Below are 22,562 nucleotides of genomic sequence, written 5' to 3' on the forward strand. Positions count from 1 at the left end.
TCAAGAATTTGATGCCCATGGAGAGGAGGAGAGGGGAAGGGTGCGGGAATCAAGGTTGGGGATGGTGGGGACGAGGGGAGGGGAGGATGAAAGGGAGGGGTGGGGATAACGGGAAGGGATGGTTGGGGGATAACAGGAGAGGGCTAGTGAGGCATAGGTGGTGGGATGATGGAAGGGGAGGGGAGGGACAGACGACGGAGGAAGGGGAAGAGGGAGAAAGACACTTAGAAGAGAGGCAAGGGAAAGACAAGAGGAGGGGAGGAGGAATAGATGCATGGGGGAGGGACGGATGCAAGACAGGGTAACAGCATGAGGAAGAAAGCATGAGATAATGGCAAGAAAGAAAGAAATTTAGGGTGAAAATTGTAGCATGGGTTACAGATTTTGCGTACTTAAAAGTATCGATAAACAGACACACACAAAATAAATCATAGGCTCACAGGGAAAACAACTGATCCATTTAGGCACAATTTTAATGACTTTTGCCACTGAAGTACAGTGTGGTGTCTCGCCAATTGCTTACAAACACAAATTACGCTGAACTGTATTGCAAAATTAAAAATGTAACTAATAATTTTTTTACTAGTTTTTACAAGTGATTTAGGCAATAATATAGAGAATACGGTGCTGTCCAGAAATCTGAACCATACTGAAGGTATCTCAAAAAAAAAAATAAATAAAATAAAAAAAAAATCGCAAAATACAAAGACCCCGACAAAATTTCCTCTGCTGTAACTGTTACCCGGGTACAAATTAAATCTCTAACTGGGGACCACATTATCTCCATGAAACGTAAAAAAAGAAAAAAAAAGGCGATTAAAAAAAAGGCCCCATAACTAGTGAGAACGCCGTACAGCGACCTTATGAAAACCGGTTCTTTCTCGCAGAGCCTGTGGAGCGAGATTTTATATACCGTACAGTGTTTAGCAACACGATGCAATAACATTTTTTATCCTTTTTCTGTTTTATGTCATCTACCGCCTGACAATTTTATTCTGTTTACACCGGTCAGAATTTTCGATGGAGAGTTACATTTTAATCTTTATCAACCTCTTACTTATGTGGGATTCCCCTCAACAACAGAAAAATATATCACTGAGGAAGAGAAATTTAAATCTGTAAAACGAGCGACAGTATGAGCCATAAGCCTAACTAGGGTGCTTCTGGGCCCGTAATCTCCTTGGGTAAGGAGGCTTCCTTACACCTCTTCCCTACTGGTTTATTTCTGTATCTGGGCGACGGCAGCAGCAGCAATAGTACTAGTTGCAACCCCAGGCTTATCTAAAGGTAAACCCACTGGACAGCAGGCTGAGGTTACTCCTTTCGCGCAAACAACCATCCTCCTTTCGGGGATACAGGAAGTGAGTTAGTATAACTGGGCAGCTCCATGCAGGCTATGTCGGTGCCACCACTTGAAGGCCTGCCTCTCCAGCATCATCTGGGACGTAGAACAACATAGAACATTATAGTAAAGCATTCTCGTTCTTTAAGGAGGTTTCCGAACACTTCACCCTTACCAGTTTAGTCTGTATAAGTATCTGGGACGTAAACAGCACAGCAAACAAGAATATAAGAAAACTTTCACGTCGGCTGAACAAGCTTCCTAAGACATCCCTAACAGAAATTATTTCTGTAAATACCGGTACCACAGTTACTAGAGAACATAAAGGTGCCATATGCAAAAATAAACAGGGTTGAAAAGGATCCGTAATTCTCGTCAGCTTAGCAGGCGTTACAGCATCTCTTCTTTAACGATGTATATTGCATATTACATATTATTATTTCCTTGCAGGTCATTTATACCATCCGTTTGTTTTTATATCAAGACTGACAACACATATATCAGGAGGAAATATTACCCAACCAGATACAGAAACAACGTGGTAAAAAACAGGCGCCAGAGAGACTCGTTAACCGATACTACGACACATGGTGACGGGAGAGTTAGGTACCTTTTAGCAGTGGCTAGACTAGGCTCAGCTAAGGCCACATGGAATATCGGTACTGCAGGTGGGCATGACACTCTTCCCAGGCATCTCGATCTTTACACAACCTTACACCTCTCAGGCCTCTCGGAGTGGTGTGAGGGAAAATGGGGAGGCGGGGGTAACTCACTGGATTTTGTTGGTATTACCCTAACTCTCCCCCCCTCTCTCTCTCTCTGTGGATTTCATTGTCATTCTCCCCTACCTCTATTTGGCTTGCATTGTTGGATTCTCTATCCAAAATCCCTTCATCTCCCCTCTCCCCCTCTTGTTTTTCCACGAATCCCGTCCCCCTCCCCCACCTCGTGCATTACCCTAGCTCTCCGTCCACCACCCCTAGTGCATTCCCCAGTTCGCCTCCCCTTGCCCTCCTTGCATTCTCCCTGCTCCCATCCCCCTCCCCTGCCTTATATTCCCCAGCTCCCTTGGTTTCCTCCAGCTTCCCTACCTCTCGTCCCCTCCCTTCTCTTCTCCAGATCCCCTCCCCCTCGCCATTCCCCTCTTACTTTCTGTTCTCCTCCCTCTTGACCATCTTCCACAGGTCCCCTTCCCCCCCCTTCCCTCCCTTCTATCCACCAGCTATTCTCTCTTCTTCCTTTCGTTTCCTCATGGATTCTCCAGACCCCGTCCCCACCGGGGTACTTCAAGCAACAATCTGGGATCGTATTTACCAGGGATCTTAATCAAATTTAAGGTCAAACAAATCTCCCTAAGAGTGTACTATCATCAAAAATCACTTTGTTTTTCATATCCCCTCACAACCACATAGGCTACTCTGTAGACTGGCTGTGAAGAGTATGGTAGGCGTATGAATGAAGATAAATGAATGAAGACGCAATCATATACACAACCCAAGCACGAGCTGGTTTGTAAACATGGAAGGTGGCCAAGGTCGAGCAACCAGCACCGCCTGCGGGCCATGGTAAACAAGGCGCCACGCCGGAGTATTATTGGACCTGATTCGTTCTTGGCACCACTGACACTCATCTCAGTACCTGGCACCACTGACACTTATTTCATTATCTGGCACCACTGACACTTCACTATCTGATACCACTGCCACTTATGGTATTCCACTATCTGACACCAATAACACATTTCATTATCTGACACCACTGACACATATTTCATTATCTGACACCACTGACACTTATTAAATTATCTGGCACCAATGACACTTATTTCACTATCTGGTACCAATGACACTCATTTCACTACTTGACATCACTGACTAACATCACTTGTAAGAATCACTGACTGACCTTAGTTACTGGTAACAAAGACACTCACTTCAGAACCTGATAATGACACTCGTTTCACTACTTTGCACCTCTGACACTTCACTACTCTCGGGATCCTGCAATTCACTCTCAGTTGAATTAAATCGTCTGATGGTATCTGGGATATAATAGCACAGATGTCCTGACCATGAAAGGGTTAATGGCCACATTATGAACATACTGGATGCTAAGACTCACTCAGCTGAATAAAACTGGCTTTGGTTGCAATTAAATAATACCGAAGACGCTGTCACGAGGGGGTTTACCTCATCATCTGGACGGCTATGTTTAACTTAAAGCCCTCTTCGTATTGCAGGCAATAATGAGGGTTATCTCTTGCCCCTCGAATTGGCAGACTCTCTCCTATGCTGGACAAAATCGTCAACAGGTAGTATGAATAAAACAGAATGCCCCGCATGTCGTCTGGTGGAAGAGATTAACGGTGTTGCTAATACGACCCTAAACATGATAATAATATCAAGCAGGTCTGTCTGGTATTAACAAGAATACCGGCATACCGTAAACAAACTGTAAGTCAGTCAATCCCACATTAACCTCTTCAAGGCTGGGTTACCTTAGTCCGGTACATTTAAGGGTAGATAACCAGCCTTTTCCCTTTCATGGCATCATCTGTTCGTAAAACCTCCTGTCGCCTCTTAGAGACTGAATCTAAGGAAGGACGCAACTCTGATCGGGGCATTCTAACCACTAAGCCACCAGGTCCCTACAATCAAAGTTAAGGTACCTATCGTGTAGAGGATGTTAACCCAGTCAGTCCCACTGCCTCCCTACGAGAAAAAAAAATCTAGTGATAGCATGAATAAAGAAAGTCATGGATGCTACAAATGGACAAGTAGCCTACTGACAAAACTTACACCACCACCACCTGGTGGTTGAATACATGCGTTTATTCAACCCGATGAAATTTTGGCAGTTAGCAGGGTAAATAAACACACACACACACACACACACACACACACACACACACACACACACACATATATATATATATATATATATATATATATATATATATATATATTGAATAACCCTTCCACTGGCAGGAACTTCATTCTTGCAAACACCGGACGATTTTTTAAAAGGCTGGCTGGAAATATGGCAGTTACCCTTCTCACGGCTTGACAACTTTAGTAGGCCCGTCTTCTATTTCACCTAGTGCAAGACGATTTAACACATTTGCGCCAAAGTGTTCTCAGTACAGGACGAAACTGGGCATTTTCAAAAGTTAATAAAGGAGGAAACCCCGGGGTTGGGACCTATGAGCTTCGCGACGATGAGCCGATAGGGTAGATGGAGGACAGTACGTTTAGTACCCTTCCAGCACAATCCCTCACACAGGAACCCTGGGAGCTAATAGGTTAATTCATCTACAAGTGAGTCACAACAGCCTGAGAGTAAATATATACTATTTCTATTAACCCTCTCATGGCGGGAACACCTCTAGTATTATAGTACAGCCAGCACGATACGATTTAATTCAGTTCAGTGCGTCACGGGAGACAGAACTTTAAAAAAAGTGCTGAAGCTGACAACAATGATTGCATGACACACCCCTAAAGCGGTAGCCAATTTTAAAAGTGATTATAACAAACTATTACCATAAACAAATAACTATTACTATAGATCATTTTGTTTTTCGTATCTATACCCAGTTTTTTTTTTTTATCGAGGCGAAGATGCACTTGACAGATTGATGATAATTGGCTGAATGCAACATTACTTCATACTGTCTTTATTATTAACTGACAACATATATCTGACGGGGAAATTTGGGATAGTAAATGTTATTCGGACATGTTGCATTCAGCCAATAGTCACCAACCTATCAAGTGCATCTTCGCCTCCATAAGAAAAACTGAGTATATACAGTAACCTGCATTCATTTGATTGTGAAGGGTTTGGACTTTGGCAGCTGTAGAAGTGAAGGAAAACGTACATACGACTACAACCAATTTTTTAAACAGCTTCAGCCTAGCAGAGTTTATGAATACGACACCTTGAATGACAGCGAGACATGATACCAACTAAATCATTGTATTACCAATTAATCACCAATGAATATGTAAATTGGACCAGGCAGCAGGTGACTAAGCTAATTAGCTGACGCGCTGACTGATTAATGAACTGACTCTCAATGACTGAATGACTCCATTTCTCATCACCACTGTGCCTCTCGTAATGACCTTGATGCTGCCGATGATTGTAATTGTAACTCCATGCCTTGGAACATTCCCTCCTCCAGACACAGGTTCGTATTCTTGTTGGCTAAGGGGACTCCTTAGCACCTCTTCCTTTACACTATATTTATTTTGGTACCTACCCATTAATATTTTCCTTTATCTTAATGCCGTAATATCTTTAATATGAACACACTTTACATAAATATCACACGAGTGACTATGCTGTTTGTAATCTAACTTGGCCCAGATTTTCGTCCTTTTGCAGCTTATTTCACGCAGCTCTGAGGTGACAGTTCAACGGCTCTACATACTTTTCAAAGCACCTCTTTATTACCGGCATCATAATCTAGTGTCAATATACTCTTACAACTCAGCATTCATGAAGGAGAGAGAAAAATTTTAGGCCAAGTTAGAGTAAAACGAGTATCGTAACGTGCCATGTGTAGAAATCAACTAGAATGGAAGAGGTGCTAGAAAATCTCCTAATACAAGAATACGCCCCACAGTCACTTTTCTGCCTGAAAGGTTGCGAGGATAAAGGAACTGAAGAACAGTCTTTTTAGCATCTGTGATATAGTGGCTAACGACTATAAGTGATAGTCCGTCAGACCCAGGTTCCACTCCAGGGCAATGTGATGGTTCTGTATTATAACGGAGGCCAAATTTAGTACCATAATGAGCCAACCTATAGGCAGTGACACAGGGAAATCGACAAATACATGATAAACACTGTGCTTCGCCTGGATCTAACAACGATTATAATTATGACGGTGGGAATCAGATATGACTCCAACCCACTGCAACACATCACAAACAGACTGGCTTCTATTCCAGCACTTCCACAACAACACAACCGAAAATCGCAGAGTTTCAGTTTGTAGGCAATTCACCAATTCTGAAAATCTTGATGGTTTAAATACCCACACGACAAAACAACAGCTTGATTCAAACCCACACAACACACCGAACCTAATAGTACTTCCGATGGCAACACAACCAATGTACGTCATGATGGACTGATATTCACGCAAAACTAGATCTGAATACCTTTGTTACATTCTTTAATCAAGCCACACACACGCAGCACCGATCCCAACCCACACAACACACCAAACCTAACAATAACTCCGCTGGCAACACAAACACAAGAGATGATGGTCTGACATTCACCCAACAGCCTACACCAGTTAGCTATGTATGCGGTATATATATTTTTAGCTCATAATACACACACACACACACACACACACACACACACACACACACACACACACACAACCAGGGCATATAGAGTGACTCCACATACCGTACCTAAAACTTAACTAGTTAGCTATTTACTTACTGTGTAGCCAAAACAAGTAAGTTTCGCCATAACTGCTTATGGTTATAATTGTCTTCAGATTTTTGCAGAGCTGAAGACAAAGGTGTGGAAGAAATAAATGATGCGTGGGTACATTTTACATTTGCCTCAGTAACTGGCTAACTTAATGCTAAACAGTAACCATATTCCTTTCTGATAATGAGAGGAACCACACCTATATTTCTGTACAGTTAGAGCGTTACAGCTTTCGTGGTTTTCTCTAAAACCTGTTACAAACAAAACACAAAGCAGATTTGAATTATGTACTTCCCACTATGCTCAATGGCAAAAATCAGCCAAAATTCTCATAAAACTATTTTATCATAGGATTTTCAACCAAACAGCTGTATCTCAATTAATTTGAGATATTTCAATCACAAAAATGCAGTTCTTGCACCAAAAATGAGTATATGACCTTCAAAAATAGGTCAAGGTCATTTATATATGGCACAAGCACTTGGGTTACCCTGGGGTACCTTCCTGTACAATATCATCAAGATCTAAGGAAAAAAAATTGCAAAGAAAAATAATACTTTCTAAAACAATACGCTTCGCCATATGATGAAGCTTAACTAACCTCATAACTACTCCGAGAACACCAGAACACGGCATGGTAATCTGCTCTTACAGACGCTGCCGCTAACAACGTGCTCACCATAACACCGACACAACACAACAACCATAGAACATTACATCAACACACCATGACATCGGAACACCGTAACAATGAAACAACACAACAAACACAACACCAAACACACACAACACCAAACACACACAACACCACAACACACACAAACAACACAATACAACACAACACACACACACACAACACCACAGCACTAGCATAACACCACAACACACACAAAACCACAACACACGCAACATCACAACACACACACACACAACACAACACACACACACACACACACACACACACACACACACACACACACACACAACACAACAAACACTCACACAACAACACAATACTCATACAACATCACAACATTCACACAACACCATACTCACACAACACCACAACACTCACACACCACCACAACACAACACACAGAACACAACACCTGCACACCACCACAACACAAGGCATGATGGCTGTCCTCCCCCACTCCAGCCCAACACAACGAACTCCCTCCTTCCTACTTAATGGGGAGGGAGGGAGGGCGGACAACTTCGGATCGTGGGGCAGGGGAAAGCCATTAGAACTAAGGCCAGACCACATTAGAATGGCAGAGTAGAGGGCATCACAGGACGCCACGGTACCGGAATGGCTGGCTGAGTGGCTGGATTAGAGTCAGTGGATGGTACCATGAGTGATTTTATTCTTTTGCATCAAACGATTATATTCTACTCGAGATACTTTTCCTGCAGGAGGGATTACATACAGCCTTCAGTAACTCCTTTAATAGTCGGGTCTCTCAAACTGAATAAAATCGTCTGAAGGTATCAAGAAAAAGCCAAGAGCATATGTCCTCTGATTTAGGGGGCTGAGAGAAAGAGGAAAACTTTGAATCGGGCGACAGAGCAAAGCCATTAGAACTAAAGCCAGCCTCACATTAGACAAGCGAGGCAGGGGTAATCAGAGGACGTCAAAGTACCAGAGTATGTCGGAGGGAGAAGGGTTATAAGTGAGTGAGTGCTGGATAAGAGGGTGTGGATATGTGAATGAGTGCTGGATAAGAGGATGTGGATATGTGAATGAGTGCTGGATAAGAGGATGTGGATATGTGAATGAGTGCTGGATAAGAGGGTGTGGATATGTGAATGAGTGCTGGATAAGAGGGTGTGGATATGTGAATGAGTGCTGGATAAGAGGATGTGGATATGTGAATGAGTGTTGGATAAGAGGGTGTGGATATGTGAATGAGTGCCGGATAAGAGGGTGTGGATATGTGAATGAGTGCTGGATAAGAGGGTGTGGATACATGAATAAGGGCTGGATAACAGGGGGTGGATACGTAAATAAGTGCTGGATAACAGTGGGTGGATACATAATTCAGTGATGGTATGAGGGAGTGAATACAATAAATGAGTCAGGTTCATGGATAAATGGATGGATGGATCAAAAGATGGATAGAAGGATGGATGGATGGATAGATGGACAGGTAGACCTAGATGGATGGATGGATGGATGGATGGACATATAGATGGATGGATGGATGGGCGGACGGAAGGACGGACGGGTGAATGGATGGATGGATAAGTTGCATGACAGATGGATAGATAAGTACAGGAGTGAGCTGATGGACTCTCCAGTGGATAAGAGTGAGTTGATGGACTGATGGGTGAGTGAGTGAGTAAGTGAGCGAGCGAGTGAGTGAGTGAGAGAGTAAGTGAGCGAGTGAGTGAGTGAGCGAGTGAGTGAGATGAGACGAAGAATGGTCAATGGAATGAGTTCATGGATGTATAAATAGACAGATGAAAGGGTGGATGACTGGAGAGCTAGATCTAGAGAGTGAGGCAGTGTTTCTGAGGGTACCGGTATGTGCCTGTGCATGAGTGTGGGCAAACAAGTGAATAAATGAGTCTGTGGATATTCAAGGCTAAGCGAGTAATTAGATTTAGTAAGACAAAGCAGGGTGATACAACGAGTGGGGTGACTTAAACATGGAGTGTTGACTTTAGCCAGGATTAAAGAGAGATCGAGTGAATCCGGGGTAGGTTAGTGAGGCCTGCTGATTACATGCAAGGGAAATGAACTTGAGGACGACTGCTGGATTTACAGACGAACCAATGAGTCAGTGAGTGAATAGGTGAGTAAGAGTTAACCTACCGGCACATACCTAGCTACGGTTTTAGACACGGAGCAACACCGTATATATATATATATATATATATATATATATATACAATTGAGGTTGCGGGACAGAACTATGGGATACAGTAATGCAGAACGCCTGGCCGCACCTGCAAGAATTTGGTGTGGACTCGACCTTAAACAACAAAGGAATTAGACAAGAATCATACATTTACAAAGATTAAATGAAAGAGTGCGTGTGAGAAATGAGTTAGTGGTTGTTAACCAAACCTATCACAACAAAGAAATAAGACAGGGACACATTAAGACAAACCAATGGACTGATAAGACATGATTGTGTACGAATTAAACAGGTCTTTCAAAATGAATTATTTAGCCAGGAACCAGATATTAACAACGACCAGAAGAGAGAACGACTGAGTGACAGAATGAGCTCGCAAGAGTGTGAAAGTAAGAGTTAACCAAGTCTTAGGCCTACACAACGAAGACTTTACACAGGGATGATACAATTACAATGCACAAACTATTAAGTATGAAATAACCCAAACCATGCCTTTTAAAGTGGGCTAGTGGTCATAGCAGTCTGGCATTCCTGATGCAGAAGATTCGAATAATAGCTACTGTACAGCAGACTATCAGGGGGATCAGCAGTAGCAGTACTAGTAGTTGTTGAAATCCCGGCCCACCTGCATGTCAACCCGGTGGACTTCAGGCTTAAGTTGCCCTTATTCTGTCCACCATCCTCCTTCAGGGATAGGGAAGTAGGGGAGGGACGTTTGTATAACCAGACAATGAAGCCGCCTGGTTATATCGATGCCACCACATGAAGGCGTTCCTGTCCAGCTGTTATCAAGGGGAGCAAAGCTATGAACACCATCAATCCTGTGACGTCTTTTCTCATTTTAATCAGGCCTCCATCAGACGACTGTTTCACCTCAAAGATCTCGTACTGAAAGGGTTAATGAAGGCTACATCTAACCCCTCCTGCTCGAAAACTCTCCCATAACCTGAATAAAACTGTCACAATGTACCAAGAATATACCGTAACGAAAAATACACCATCGGAATAAAGTGGTTTATCCTTTCAATCCAACGGCGTCATTTTCTTCCTGTTAACTACAAATGCCTTTATTTAACTTTATAAAAAGGGCAAGAGAAGGTGTGGCCTTGTTAGTGAGTCCGGAAGTACGGCAATGTGTGATTGAATGGAAGGTGTCATCGAGACTGATGTGGGTGAAAGCGAAATTTGAACGTGAGTTGTGGGTGTTTGTGAGTGCATATGGGCCTGGTAGTGAAAGGGATGAACAAGAGAGGGAGTCTTTCTGGAATGATGTTGATGAGTGTCTGCAGAGTTTTGGAGCGAATGTGAATGTGGTAATGATGGGAGATCTGAATGCTAGAGTGGGAAATGTAGCAGTTGAAGGCGTAGTTGGTATGCATGGTGTGCCTGGAAGAAATGAAAATAGGGAACGAATGATAGCGATGTGTGTTGAGCGAGAGATGGTGATTGGGAATACGCTGTTTGAGAAGAAAGATATTTATAAGTATACATGGGTAAGACAGGAGGGTGGAAGGGTTGTTGATAGAGCTTTGATGGACTATGTGGTTGTGTCTAGGAATGTAATAGGAAGATTGTTGGATGTGAGAGTTCTGAGAGGGGAGGGTGGAGGTATGTCTGACCACTACCTGGTGGAGGGAAAGTTAAGAGTAGGTAAGAGATGGGTGAGAGCTAGGAGGGTTAGGTGTGGCAAGGAGGTTTTGAAAGTGAGTGAGTTGGATAAAAGAGAGAAAAAGATAGAGTACCAGAAGAAACTGAAAGATGAGTGGAACGCAGTGGAAGATCGGGAAAATGGCAGCGTGGAGGAGGAATGGCAGTTGTTTAAGAGTGCTGTGGTGGGGCATGCAGAAGAGGTGTGTGGTGTGAGACGTGTGGGTGGTGGTGTAAGAAAAAGAAGTGAATGGTGGTGCGAGGAAGTAAGTATGGCTGTGGCTGAGAAGAGACGTGCATATGAAGTGTGGCTGCAGAGGAAGGATGAGATGTCATATGAAAGGTATAAGGAAAAGAGGAATAAAGCGAGAAGGGCTGTGCGTGATGCTAAAGTGGCAGCAGATGAGAGGTGGGGTAGGCGGCTGACAGAGAATTTTCAACAGAATAAGAAAATGTTTTGGAAGGAGGTGAAAAGGGTGCGAAAGGGAGAGTCTGGGAAGGAAGAACGAGTAAAAGCAGAGGATGGAAGGATGTTAATTGAGATGGATGCAGTAAGGAAGAGATGGGCGGAGTATTCTGAAAGATAGTTAAATGTAGAGGAGGAAAGGGTGGCTGAGATTGTGGCGGATGGAAGGGTGCAAGGAATAAATGTGTTGGGAGAGCTGAATGATTCTTTGATCACGAAGGAGGAAGTGGAGAAGGCAGTAAAGGAGATGAAAACAGGGAAAGCTGCAGGTATGGATGGGTGTGCTGTGGAATGCCTGAAGGGTGGTAGAGTGACTATTGTTGACTGGTTAGTAAGATTGTTGAATGTGTGCTTTGAGAAAGGTATGGTGCCAATTGACTGGGCAAGTGCTTGTGTGGTCCCGTTGTATAAAGGCAAGGGTGATAAGTATGAATGTACTAGCTTTAGGGGTATAAGTCCGTTGAGTGTTGTAGGGAAGGTGTATGGTAGAGTGTTAATTATGAGAGTTAGAGAGGGTACAGAGGGAGTGATTGGTGATGAGCAGTGTGGCTTTAGGAGAGGGAGGGGATGCGTTGATCAGGTGTTTGCTGTGAGACAAGTGTGTGAAAAGTATTTAGCGAAAGGCAAGGATGTGTTTTGGGCATTTATGGATTTAGAGAAAGCGTATGACAGAACTGATAGGGAGCCTTTGTGGACTGTTTTAAGGTTGTATGGACTTGATGGTAGGTTACTAAAAGGGGTGAAAAGTTTTTATGTAAATAGTAGAGCGTGTGTAAGAGTGGGAAATGCTGTGAGTGATTGGTTTCCCGTGAGAGTGGGGCTGCGACAGGGATGTGTGATGTCGCCTTGGTTGTTTAATATTTACATGGATGGTGTTGTAAGGGAGGTGAATGCAAGAGTTTTAGGTGGTCTGAGTCTGGTAAATGTTGATGGTGGAGAATGGAATCTCAAGCAGCTGCTATTTGCAGATGATACTGCACTGGTGACTGATTCAGAGGAGAGATTGAGACAGTTGGTAGAGGAGTTTGGAAGGGTGTGTGAAAGGAGGAAATTGAAAGTAAATGAGAATAAGAGTAAAGTGATGAAGTGTACGAGGTTGATACATGGTAGGGGGATGAATATAGTTTTGAATGGTGAGTTGCTTGAGGAGGTAGATTGTTTTAAATATCTAGGGTTACATGTTGCTGTGGATGGAAGAATAGATGCAGAAGTGAAGTTTAGAATAAATGAAGTAGGAAAGGTGCTGGGAGGAATGAAAAAAGTGTTTAAATGTCGTTCGCTTAGAATGGATGTAAAGAGAAGGCTGTATGAGGGTGTTGTGGTACCGACTGCATTATATGGGGCTGAAACATGGAATATGGGTGTAGCAGAGAGGAAAAGTTTGAATGTAATGGAGATGAGGTGTCTGAGGAGTATGTGTGGAGTGACACGTATGGATCGGGTGCGAAATGATGAAGTGCGAAGGAGAACTGGAGTTGTTCGGGAGATGGCTGGTAGAGTTGAGCAGAGGGTGTTGCGATGGTTTGGGCACATGGAGAGAATGGATAATGAGCGATTGGTGAAAAAGATAACTAGATCTGATGTGAGAGGTGTAAGGCTGAGAGGAAGACCACGAATAGGACAGTGTGAAGAGAGCGCTGGATGCGAGAGGGATGTCTGTTGAGCAAGGAAGAGTGGCTGTGTGTGACAGAAATAAATGGAGAGAAATTGTGAATGAATAAGTGATGACGCAGCCCTGAGGGGATATTCTCCTGCATTTGGTCTAATCAGCTAGTCAGGTCAGGTGAGGGTAAGGGGATGGGTCTGTTATGATGTGGCAGGGGTAAACCAGTTCTGCTGTCGGACCCTGCTGCGGATGTCACTGATTGCATTGTGCAGTTGACCCTTGTGCGGTGTGGTGCGGTAAGGATCTGTCCGTTCTCCCCTTTGGGGCTAAGATGCGAATGAATGTGTTTGAATGGATGAGTAAATGGGGAGTGTGTCGTCCTGTCTCGGCTACCTCCCTTTCCTTGGGGGAAGCAGCCTAGGTATATAGATAGATACTGTAGATAGATAAAAAAAAACACACACAACGAAAGTATTCAAATAAATTTCGCATGGTAACTAAACTGGTTTGAAGATAGCAAGAATCAGATAAAAAATACTTCCTCCGCTTGAATGAGTTGTCGGGACAGCCCTGTAAGTTGTATTCCTACTCCTGTATGAGGATAAGCCCATGAACATGCCATAAACCAGGCTACCCTTGTGTAACCAATGCACCGCACCGTACTGTATAATATCCCCAGTCTTAAAACATCTACAGGTATCTTTTTTTCTATTCTACCACACTCCTTAATCCCGCAATAGACAGCCACAAACAAATCGTCTCCAAGTCACTATGTCCCCTCAACCCGGCTGCCTACCTCACTACCGCTCTCAATCGTATACCATACCTCTCTAGTCCGTCCCTCCATCTCATTCCCAGTCTCACTTTTCCCCTCCCCACCTTCACTTCTCACATATTCCTAGTCAATCTCTCTCTCCATTCACTCCACATGCAGTGAGCAAATAGTGCCCAAGACGGCCTTGGCCATACTCAAGCTGGTGGCATGATGGGCGAAAAATACTCATCTGCTGACAGTTTCTCCATTACCAACAGGAAAGCATTAAAAAATTTAGAGGACAAACCAAGTGAGTTAGCGAACGAATGAATCAATAAGCAAGTGAATGGCAAAATACATTCAACATAAAGATGGAAATAACAGAGAAATAGACATCCGCAAGTACAGAAGTGAGTGAGTGAATGTGCGAGGGAACGAGTGTTCGTGAATACCGGTCCGTGCAAGCAGGTGAGTGAGTGTGCGATAAAAGAGTGATCGGGGAGGTGGGTGTAGGACAGCGAGAGTGAATGAGTAAGTGTGCGAAAGAGTATGGTGTGAGTGAGCAGGTGTGCCAGTCAGCGGGTGTGAGTGAATGAGTGAATGCGTGAGCGCTTCTAACGAATGAATGGATGAAAGGGTCAGTAAATAAGCGACTAAATAAATACGTGAATCGTTACGAAGTACCGCATCCAAGATTCCGTGGACTTAACAAAGAGTCAACAGCTCTCAAGGCAGGGAAATTGCATGAAAAGGAAGACAACTAATAAAGCTAGACGCGAGACGGAAGATACTGTGTGTGTGTGGGAGAGAGAGAGAGAGAGAGAGAGAGAGAGAGAGAGAGAGAGAGAGAGAGAGAGAGAGAGAGAGAGAGAGAGAGAGAGAGATGCATTTCTTTCAGAGGTGTAAATAATTTATGCAGTATGGCACAAGCAGTTTACATTGTAGAAAGTAATAAAGTACCTGCACTGACAGTCACATATCGCTTCGACAGACTAATAACAATAATAATCATCATCACCATCTAATCCAGTGTTGCCCCATGAGGGGCGAAGAAGCCCGGGGCTAGGCAAGTTGGTCCTGACATTTAAGATGAGAGTGACCAGCCTCACTCATTTCTGACTGGAATTACGTGAGCAATAACAGGCGCCAAAATTTGGTCATATGGTTACCACCCAGCGTAGTAAATGGTTTCCTGGTGTACAGGAAACTATTTGGCTTGTCAGTCTGTTAGTGTTGTCACCCGCAGACAGAAGGAAGAGGACAGAATGAAGGAAAAAAGACAGAAAACGAAGAAAGGGAAGAAGGAAGGAAGAGAAGAAAACATGGGCACCAGAGAGCAGCACTACATCGATTGAGTGGATGGTGAGCGCCCCCAACAATAGACTAATAATCTATCAATCCCCAGCTAAACACGTTCACGTTTGGAAAAAATTATGTTTTTCCTGCAATCCAGATCACGAAGGATAGGCTATGGTGTAACTAAAGCGCTACAATGATACGATACGGTATGCATTTAATATTCACTTTACATTGCTTTCTTTTATAGGTTCAGACATTGCACATTATACAGGCTTATTGCTACAATTGGTCCTTCTGTTTGGTCTGTTTTGTTTTTGTTTTTGTTTTCTGCATTCCGTTGTAGATATTTGTTCTGGTGCCGGACATCGTTTCCATGATGTGTTGGAGTCTCATACTATTTTTACATATTAGGCCTACATACAGAAATGTTTATTCATAATTAAAGAGTGTGTAATAAAGTGTGAAGATAATCAACCAAACACAACTACACTGTATGTGTGGCTTTGGAATAGGATGGGCGCCTAGACCTGCAAAGCCAGCATTTTTCTGACAAACAGTGAGGGTAAAGGAAGGCAATAGAGAAATATAAAATGTACATATGTTTAAGTCTTGGGGAAACATATATCCATGTTAATGTATCTAATATACTTAATCCTGCCTTACTGAGATGTATAATGTGCATGGTAGCGTGTAATCCATGCCTACTCATGTATATTCTCTCGTCGTCTTTGAGAGAAGTGGCATCTCTAAATATGCTGACCTAAGCCGTTAACAGGCTGGGTAGAGAGGGCAGGCAGCAGATTACACTCAGCCTTCATGAGAGAGAGACGTACTTCTCTGAAAATACTCTCCTGTCTCAGTTGTATCTTTCTGTGGCGAAATAAAGAGAAATTAAACACATCTGCTCCAGTTTCTGTTCACCTGCACGCTACCGAGTCTTCTGATTATAGGATCTACACCAATATATTCCCGCCACCTGCCGTAGCAGAGACATTGCCGGAAATGCCAGTTGTGGAACTCAGTGGAGTCACGCCTAAGCGGCTACATAAATTTTGTGGTCAGCTGCGGGGTTCCTACGCAAGCTGGAACATATTCTGTGCCTCTTTTTGTCATGATCCTTATTATTTCAGGCTGGGAAGAGACGTAGATCACAGATACAGCTTTTCCTATAACAAACAGCCTCCACAGAACCATTAGGCTTGTTCCTGTTGCCCTTCCTTTGTGCCGCTACTCCTTTGCACCCTAGGCTACCCTTCTTTTTACCTCTTTCTTCCTCTTCCTTATCTCTTGCCTTTCCTCTCCTACCCTTTTCCCCTCCCTCTCCTGCCTCCCCCCCCCCTCTCTCTCTCTCCACGATCACACTCCTCCCCCACCCTTTTCTTCTCTCTTTCCACTTACCACACTCCTGTCCTCCCCAACTCTCTTCTCCCTCCCCTTCCTTCAACCCTCCCACTCCTTCCCTCTTCCCTCCCATTCCTTCTCTTTTCCTTTAAAGGCCTTCCCTCTTCCCTTCCGGTCCTTCCCTCTTCCCTCCCACTCCTGCCCTCCACCCTGCCTCTCCTCACTTCTCCCCTTCTCCTCACTTCACTCTCCCTCTCTCTCCGTCTGTGTTCGCCCTTCTTCCTTCCTCCCACAATTACTGAAGAGGAGGAGAACCCGGCCACGTATTTGGTTAGCATATAGATGAAAGTCTCTCTCTCTCTCTCTCTCTCTCTCTCTCTCTCTCTCTTTCACGTCTACACTAGCATACTCTATAACATTATTTCTATTAGCCTACATTTTGTGCGTTGCCATTATGGCATATTTCATGCCTCATATCCTGGTTCTTCATTAACCACTTCACCCCGTGTACGTCATTCCTGCTGCTACCACACGACTTTACTCAGCTCAGGCAAGTGCTCAAGTAGAGAAGGGGTTAATAAAGACTGCCTCTTACTCCTGCAGTTCGAGTATCTCTCCTTGGCTCAGTCAGGTAGCTTGGAGATAGCAATAATAAACGAAATCATCAGAGTGAAAAGGGCAATGTAACTAACCATATTTAACAGCCATAACACCTACTGATGTAATTATCGTCCACGTACTATTTACTATTTAATCGTGGCCTGATTATCGTTTCTCCCCAAATTTCACTGAACTCTGCATTCTCCTTTCGTAATTTCTGTCTTCACAGCTTTATTATATCCTTAAACTTATGAGTATAACGATTTTTTTACCTCATGAACCAGCTCCCCCCAAAGACTTTTTTATTCTGCTATCTCAAGACGATTTTACTGGGCGAAGGAGGAAACTTGCGAACTGGAGAGTTCAACGTAATCATCATTAACCCCTTCATTGCTTTCATCAATAAACTGAATCAACTGAAGACAGCAAAAAGCCAGAATATGATGTCACTGTACGCAAAAGTTTACCGTTATATTCTTTGGATCTCATAACCCCATTATTTCTCGAATTGCCTAACCCCTTGAGTCTGATGACGTCATTTTTACAAGTCTTGTTACCTCCAGACGATTCTGTTAAGCTCTGGAAAGACCACATGTAGTGACGGTAAAAAACAGTCTTCATTAACCCCTTCACAATCTGATGTCGCCCCGTATGCTGAATAAAATCTTCTGAAGGTAGCATGGATGAAATAAAGTGGTAGCAAAGATTAAAAAAAAAAAAAGTCATCGTAAGAGGTTATTAAGTCACTTTTCTTCAGGTTATCATTATCTGACTTTTATTTGCCTGTTCTGAGGTTTAAAGTATTGCCAGTTTTGGTTTAAAGTATTATCCTGTATTTATTATTCTCCCTGTTTAGTATTCTCAGTTTCTTATTTTATGTCGTCAATTCTATTTATTCTCTTATTTTCCTTTAAACTTATACCTACTTAAGTACTATTTATTCATTTCAGGCTCTTTTAACCTTCATTTATTTCTGGCTTCTCTGTAGCTATCCTTCGTTTTTCATTATATATCCTACAGTTATGTTATCACTCCTTCGATTCTGTGTTCTCATAATTTGTATCTTGTATTTCATATCTGCCTCATTTCTCTGGATTTCCCGAAAGTTTATTTCTCGGTTCACCTCTGCTCCTCCTCATTCACCCCTAATTTTATGCAGCCCCTTCCTCTCATCTCGTTACGGTCGCCCCCATCCCTCCACCCCAGCCTCTCTCCCACGAGCCAAACTTCCCTCACTGACTCACCCAGCCCCTCTCCCTAATTCACTCACTCCCTCTATCTTCCCCACTCACTCACTACTCCAGCCCCCCTCTCTCCCTCAGTTATTCACTAATTCCCCCTACTTCCCCCACTCACTCACTCCCCCTATTTCCCCACTAACTCTCTACCCCTCCTTCCCCCACTCACTCCCCAGCCCTCCATTCTTCCCCCCCCCTCACTCCCTTTACTTCTCTCTCACTCATTTCCTTTGACTCCTCCACTAACTCATATTCCCTGCCTTCCCCACTCTCCAGGCCTTGCTCCCTCCCTCCCTCACGCCCCCTGAATCCCCCACTCACTCCCTAGCTTCCCTCTCTTTCACTAACTCTCCGGCCTCCAATCTTTTCTCTCTCTAAGAACACACACACACACACACACACACACACACACACACACACACACACACACACACACTTGCTAAATTAATTTTCTTGCACTGAAGACAACTGAAGCCATGTTCAGTCCACGGAATATTGGCAACCCTTCCTCATAATGATTCACTCGCTCACCCTTACTCAGTCGCACTAATACTCTTACACCACTGACTCACTTGCACACACACAATCACTCGCACACTTATTTATTAATACTTGCACACTCTCACTCTCTCTCACTGCTTTATCTGACTGGAAATCTTTATAATAATTCTACAGCCACTATGGCATCTTCCGTATATTTCAGCCAGTATACTGTAAAGTGTACGTACTGGTATAAGTAAGTTTCATTATTATTATATCCTTTCAAAACCTGGTTAGGGATTAATCCCCTCATAACCTGCGCTAAACATATCGATATTATGTTTTACACGCCTCTAATATGGTTTCTTCCTCAATCCAGTTGTGATATTTGTTATCTTTTGTTGTAGGCCTATTCCCCCCAGCTTCCGCATTAACATACCGGTACCTTTTTTTATAACATGGTAACCAGGACTGAACACAACATTTCAAGTTAGGGCATACAAGAAAATTATAAAAGTTTTTGGATTATATTTTATTTGAATTCGCAAATTCAACCCTTAAATCCAATTGATATGTTGAAGGGCAGAGGTGCGGAGAGGGAGGGGAGAGGTGCGGAGAGGGAGGGGAGAGGTGTGGAGTGGGAGGGGTGAGAAGTGGGAGAGAGGGGAAAGGAATAGGAAATGAGGAGAGTAGTGAAGTGCTCAACTATATGGAAAATGAAAAGAAAAAAGAAAGTGAAAGTGAGAACACGAAGAGGAGGAAGTGAGAATGATAGGGTGGAGGAAGAGGTGACAAGCGGAAGAAAAAAGTGGTGGAGATGAAAGTGAGGGGATAGAGTGGAGAGGAGTAACTGCAGTAGGGATGTGAGAAAGATGGGAGGAGTGCAAGCAGGGAAGGGACGGACGAAAGGGTTGAGAATGCGGAGGAGGGAAGGAAGGCAGGGAAGAGAATGGAAGGATGAGGCGTGAGGAAAGAGTAAGGAAAACAGAGTGTGGGGAGAGGAGGTTAGGGAAAACAGAGAGGACTGTGGAGGAAGGAGGTAAGAAAATGAAAGAGAAAGGATGACAAGGAAAGAAAATTTAGAGGTGTCTGAGTGATTAGATAATTCGTCTGTAGTCTGAAGTGACGGAAGCTATAGCCAGGGCTAAGGCAGAGAACGGTCTGATGAAATAAACTCGTTAAAACTGACTAATTATCATGCACAAAACCCAACGTCAAAAAAAAAAAATCCTAGTAATACTGATGAACCAATAAAGAATAAGAGAGCTCAAGCAGGTAATCAACATGGACGGAGGAATTAGCTAGTGCTGAAGTGGTGACCAGTGAAGGTGGGGCGTAGGAGGACTGGTGGGCCTAATGGAATGGGCTGTTAAGCTTACAAAGTACCATTCAGTATAACCAGAGTCGGATACACACAAGAAAATTATATATATATATATATATATATATATATATATATATATAAATATATATATATATATATATATATATATATATATATATATATATATATATATATATATATATATATATATATCAATCAATCATTTCCTGTGGCACCCCACGGGATGCATAGGGTCTCAATGAACTCTCTCCACCAATATTTGTCTCTTGCCATCTCCTTCAGGTCTCACCAACACTCCTCTCCTGCTTCTTTTTTCATTGTCCTCAACCAGGTTTCCCTCGGCCTACCTCTACCTCTTCTTCCTCTAGCAATCCACTCTGGCACATCCTGTATTAAACAACCTTCTTTTCTGTATATGTGCCCCAGCCACTTCCAGCGAGACAGTCTCACATATTCATTAACTGGTTCCACTCTCGTAATATCCCTTACTCTTTCATTTGTAACTCTGTCTTGCCACTTTACCCCAAGAATCCTTCTCAGTATTTTATTCTCAAATCCTAATACTTTCTGATCTGTTGCAATTGTACTGTACCATGACTCATGCCCGTAAATTAAAATGGGTCTAACCATGGACTTGTAAATTTTCACTTTAGTATGTACCGAAAGCATATTATTATTCCAAACAGATTTCAACATTCCAACAGCTCGCCAAGCCTGTCTAATCCTCTCCTCAATTTCATTGTTTAATGATCCATTAGATGATACAATCGTTCCCAGATATTTAAAGTTTTCTACATTCTTCACCACATTATTCCCAATTACACAATCGATTTGGTTCTCCACGTTCATATTAATAATTTCAGTCTTTCCACAATTTATTACCAATCCCACTTTTTCTCCTTCCTCCACCAGACAATAGAGCATCCTCTGCATCTCGTAAATACTTCCGCAAATCAGTACAATATCATCAGCATAGTCCAAATCCATCAGCTTCTTATTTTCTTTCCAGTTAATTCCTGTACCTGTTCTCCTTACAACCTTTTTCATAACATAATCCATAACCAAAACAAACAACAATGGCGAAAGAACTCCTCCTTGAATCACTCCTGACCTAACTTGAAATGGATCACTCAAAGAACCACCCACCATTACCTTACAAAAAGTACCTTCATGCAGACTTCTAATAATATTTACAAACTTTTCTGGTATACCATAGAATCTCATAATTTTCAACATAGCTCCACGTGAAACACTATCAAACGCCTTTTCAAAATCCACAAAACACATGTTAAGTGGCATTTTCATCTCCTTAGCTTGTTGCATTAGATGCCTTACAATAAAAATCTGATCATTACAACCTCGACCCTTTCTAAATCCCGCTTGTTCTTCTCTTAAAATTTTATCAATTTCTGGCTCTATTCTGTTCAACAAGATTTTGGAAAAGACTTTTGCAACTACAGGTGTCAAAGTTATCCCCCTCCAATTGCCACACACACTTAAATCTCCCTTTTTTGGTATTTTTATAATCACTCCATTTTTCCACTCTTCTGGAATTCCACCATTATCCCGAGCCACATTAAAAAGTTTCAAAAGTGCATTCATCAACTCGTCATTTTCCACCTTAAGCATTTCAGGGAATATTCCATCCTCACCTGGAGCCTTAAAATTCTTTAACTCCTTTATAGATTTTGCTACCTCTTCCAAAGTTATATCCCCTGTTTCTATCTGCAAATCTCTCTCGGCTGGCAAAATGTCCTCTTCAGCTAGGATTGGTCTATTTAGAACACATTCAAAGTGCTCTTTCCACCTTCCTTTTATATCCAAATCTTTAGTCATCAAATTACCATTTCTGTCTCGTACAGGTATTTCCTTCCTTCTCTTTTCAGTCCCAGTTAACTCCTTTATGGCCTGATACGCTGCTCTTGTGCTCTGACCGTCATTTTTACTTAATTTAATTTCTATCACGTCTAACGAGTCTTTTTACTTCAGAATGTAAACTCCAATACTTTGCTCTAAGTACTTCAACTACCTGGCCATCAACATGTTGTTCTTCACTTCTTAACTTAGCCTCTTTCCTTTTCTGAATTACATTCCATGTTTCATCTGGCATCCACTTTTTC

This window comes from Coenobita brevimanus, chromosome 25, assembly GCF_032717465.1.
Source record: "Coenobita brevimanus isolate Jiangsu-jjx chromosome 25, ASM3271746v2, whole genome shotgun sequence".
Classification (NCBI taxonomy): domain Eukaryota; kingdom Metazoa; phylum Arthropoda; class Malacostraca; order Decapoda; family Coenobitidae; genus Coenobita; species Coenobita brevimanus.